Consider the following 4,497-nt stretch of genomic DNA (forward strand, 5'->3'; position numbering starts at 1 on the left):
TTTGGCACCTCCTAAAGTCAAGAAACTGGATGATACAGAGAAGATTAGCATACCCCTGTGCAAGGACAACATGCAAATTCATGAAGCACTCGATATTTATGGGTGATTGTTGCCACTTCAGCATTTTGTTCTCTTGTTCATCTATTCTTCTCTGGACAGAACAACAAGGCAAAGACTCACCTCAAAAAAGAGAATAAGAAGCATTACTGACTGGTAGGGACCTAATAAGAATGGATATTAGTAAGATTGGTACTAGAGTTCAGATTAATGATTATAAACAGATTAGCTGGGCTTGATAACAGCATAGAAGACACTAGAGAATCCCTCTCTAGGGGAAAAAAGAGCCAAAATCTAATCAAGTTGAAATTAAAAGGCTATTAATGAGCTGCAATAAAAATGGAGGCTACAACTGCTAGGATAAATGAGGTAGAAGAGAGAATCTATGACAGAAAAGACAAAATGATGGAGAATAATGAAGCTGAGAAAAAGATAGACAACTACAAGAGCATGATGAGAGAATTCAAGATAATAAATCATATCCTAAAGCAAAACAATGTCGGAATAATTGGGATCCCAAAAGAAGAGGAATGTGGGGACAGGGGATAGAGGAAGGTATCTTTGAGCACATGATAGCTGAGAAGTTCCCTAATCTGGGGAAGGAAACAGGTATTTAAGTCCAGGAGGCACAGAGATCCCCTCCCAAAGTCAAGAAAAATAGGTCAACATCTCAACATATAACACAGAAACTTGCACCTCTAGAGAAAAGGGAGAATCACAAAAGCACCTCGGGACAAGAGGTTCATAAACTACAAGGGTAGAAACATTAGTCTGGCAGGAGTCCTATACTCAAGTCCTGGCAGGAGAAAAAGGACTGGCATCCTGGCAGCCCTGGCCCTGCCCCACATATATATGATGTGATAAATTAGAAAAATATGCATCCAAGAATACTTTCTCCAGCAAGGCAGTTGTTGAAATAGGACTAGAGATAAAAATCTTTCAAGAGAAACAGAAATTCAAGGAATTTGTTTAATAACCAAGCCCTGGAAGAAATATTAAGGAGGATCCTTTAAGTGACAAGAGATCTTAAACGTAACACACACCAGGAGGAAACAGACAATATAGAGAAATAGTGACTCTACAGCTAATAAAATGGCCCTAAATTTATATCTTTCAATATTTCTTGTAAGTGTAAATGGTCTAAATGCCCCAATCAAAAGACACAGTGTATCATATTGGATAAAACAGCAAGACCCATTGATATGTTGTCTACAAGAGACTCATTTTAGACCAAAAGACACCTGCACATTGAAAGTGAGGGAGTAGAGAGCCCTGTATCATGCCAATGGACATCAAAGTAAGGTGGGTAGCAATCCTAATGGAAGACAAATTAGATTTTATTTACTTTTTATTTTTTAAAAATATTTTATTTATTTATTCATGAGAGACACATACACACACAGAGGCAGAGACACAGGCAGAGAAAGAAGCAGGTTCCATGCAGGGAGCCTGATGTGGGACTCAATCCTGGGACTCCAGGATCATACTCTGGGCTGAAGGCAGGCTTTATTTTATTTTATTTTTTTAAAGATTTATTTATTTATTTATTTATTTATTTATTTATTTATTTATTTATTTATGAGAGAGAGAGAGAGAGAGGCAGAGACACAGGAGGAGGGAGAAGCAGGCTCCATGCCAGGAGCCTGACGTGGGATTCGATCCTGGGACTCCAGGATCGCGGCCTGGGCCAAAGGCAGGCGCTAAACCACTGAGCCACCCAGGGATCCCCAGCCACCCAGGGATCCCCTGAAGGCAGGCTTTAAACCACTGAGCCACCCAGGGATCCCCGACAAATTAGATTTTAAACCAAAAACTAATAATAGATGAGAAGAACACTGTATCATAACAAAAGTGTCTATCCAACAAGAAGATCTAACAATTGTAAATATTGATGGCCCTCAGGTGGGAGCAGCCAATTATATAAACCAATTTATACCCAATATAAAGAAACATACTGATAATAATACAGTCATAGTCGGAAACATACACACCCCACTACTGCAATGGATAGATCATCTAAGCAGAAGATCAACAAGGAAACAAGGGCTTTGAATGACACACTGGACCTGATCATCTTCACAGAAACAGGTTTCCATTGATGTGGCCTCAAATCTCATACCACGGTCATCCAACCGTGGGCTGAGGTGTGATGGAGAATTCAAAGGAAAGAAAGAGAGCCTCTGTGAAGGAAAGACACAGGTAGTGTTTGGAGTTGGAAGAGGAGAGTGGCAGGACCTCTGTCCCATCCATGTGTCAGCACAGCGTTATCTCTGTAGCGCTGGGCTGTCAGGGCACGGCCTGCCCCTTCTTCAGGTAAAGGCTGGTGCTCTTCCTGTGTTGGAATAAGGTCAGGAGGCCTCTGCCTGGCAAGAAACTGCTCAGCCTTTGCTAAGTCCCCTGTGTCTACCAGGCTGATACCCAGCATCCCTCAGTCCTTAACCAATCTGGGGAAATGGCAGGCTTGCTGCAGGAAGGAGAGGTCTACATGCCAGAGGACTGTCAGGATGTAGCCCAGTGTCCTGTCGGAAGATGAGGGACTGCTCCTGGGGAACTGCAGTACGGTGGGGGCAGGGTGAGGGTAGGCTCCAAAGTCACAGAACGGAGGGGTCACGATTGTGGGTCACAAAATTTACTATGACCATGGAAGATGTTGCTGATCTGCTACAAAGATGGGTCTTGGAAAGTTGAAGAAAGGGATGGCCTGTGTTGTGCGGACTAGAATATCTGGAACTTCCAAGCAGATAGTCAAAGAAGGGATTACAAGGCTCAGAAAACTATATCAGAATGATATAGTAAGCAAAGCAAAGCTAACAATCCCGATCAAAAAGGAAAAAAACCGGAAATGGTCCACAAAATAAATCCATTGGGGAGGTCTGGGGATTTCTCCCTTCCTTCCTTCCTTCCTTCCTTCCTTCCTTCCTTCCTTCCTTCCTTCCTTCCTTCCTTCCTTCCTTCCCTTTCTTTCTTTCTTTCTTTCTTTCTTTCTTTCTTTCTTTCTTTCTTTCTTTCTTTCTTTCTTTCTTTCTTCTTTCCTTTCTTCCTTTCTTTCTTCCTTTCTTTCTTAAAGATTTTATTCATTTACTCATGAGAGACAGAGAGAGAGAGAGAGAGAGAGGCAGAGAGAGAAGCAGAACCCATGCAGGGAGCCCCATGCAGGAGTCAATCCCGGGTTCCCAGGATCACACCACCTAGGCCGAAGGCGGTGCTAAACTGCTGAGCCACCCAGGCTGCCCCAGGGATCTCTTTCTTTAACAAACCCATAAAGAATGCCTGATGAAAAGGGCACCAGCATTGTCAAGAAGCTCAGTGATGTCCCTGTTTGATGGCCACGCTTGGCAGCAGGAGATGGTATTGCAGAAATAGGTACCCAGTAGCACGTATTTGGGGTGAAAAATCCTGAAATAAGAGGTTTGAGATACAGGTGCTCAAGTATCAGAACAGAGAGGCGGCGATGATTGAATTGACGCTAGAGGCTGGAATGCCAGCCCTGGCCCTGCCCCACAGACAGCTCTCCATCCCTTGGTCTCAAAGAACACCGTGATTGGAGAGGCAAAATAGCTGGACTACCCAGCTATTTTGGGGCTGCTAGATTTAAACAATAAAAACAAAGACCAAGCCCCAGGATGCATGAGGAGAAAGCTGAAAGAGGCAGCCAGAGAGCAAGTCTGGATCTTTCGTTCAGCTTCCACAGCTGAGTTACTTCTCAGAGCGGGAACCCTTTAGTAGAAGCAGAAGCCAGCTTCTAATCAGGAGGGACCCTTCAGGTCTGCAGCTAGAGCAATGTTTCCTGCTGGCCTTCCCCTCAGGGCCACGTGGTCATTTACAGGGGTACATACACACTGGGGAGCAGGGGCCATCCTGTAACTGCTGTGGTGCAGGGTAGTGTGTATGTTGTACATGATGAGGGGTGAGGGTCAGGTCATGAAAACACAGGTGTCCCAGGTACTCTTCGCTTGATGACATTTGGTTCAAGTACCCACAGAGTGATTATTTCACATTCCCTGGATTTGTAGCAGTAATGAGAAATCTTTGCAGTTGTTGGGTTGAGGGCTGTGCAGTAGGGAATTTCAAGTACTTACGGCGTCTTCTCTTTTCTCCAAGTACAATGTAAAAGAGGGCCCTTTCCTGGATCAAATGACAGAGTTGAGTATTGACCCTAAAAGCTGAGGATTCAGGGGTGTGAACCTGGTGCACAGATTCTCTGCAGATATTAAATAGGGCATAGGCCTCTGTTGTAACTACTCATGTCTGCTGCCAGCAGGGAAGCAGCCATAGGCATACACGGGTGAGTGTGTGGCCTGGACCTGCTTCTTGGGCCACAGGACCCTGTAGACCCTGTGACACAGAGGTATTATGGTAGCAAACATGCTAAGTGCAGTTTTACATCTTGATGCAAGGTCAGGCAGAGATTCTTAATGTTCTAGCAACATTAGATCCATC

At 44.2% G+C, this 4,497-nt stretch overlaps 1 pseudogene; it reads left to right on the top strand.

Annotated features, from left to right (window-relative positions):
- LOC112645706 (U6 spliceosomal RNA) lies at positions 1-100 on the top strand (annotated as a pseudogene).
- Positions 101-4,497: the final 4,397 nt, after the last annotated feature.

Source organism: Canis lupus, chromosome 1, assembly GCF_003254725.2.
Source record: "Canis lupus dingo isolate Sandy chromosome 1, ASM325472v2, whole genome shotgun sequence".
Taxonomy (NCBI): Eukaryota; Metazoa; Chordata; class Mammalia; order Carnivora; family Canidae; genus Canis; species Canis lupus.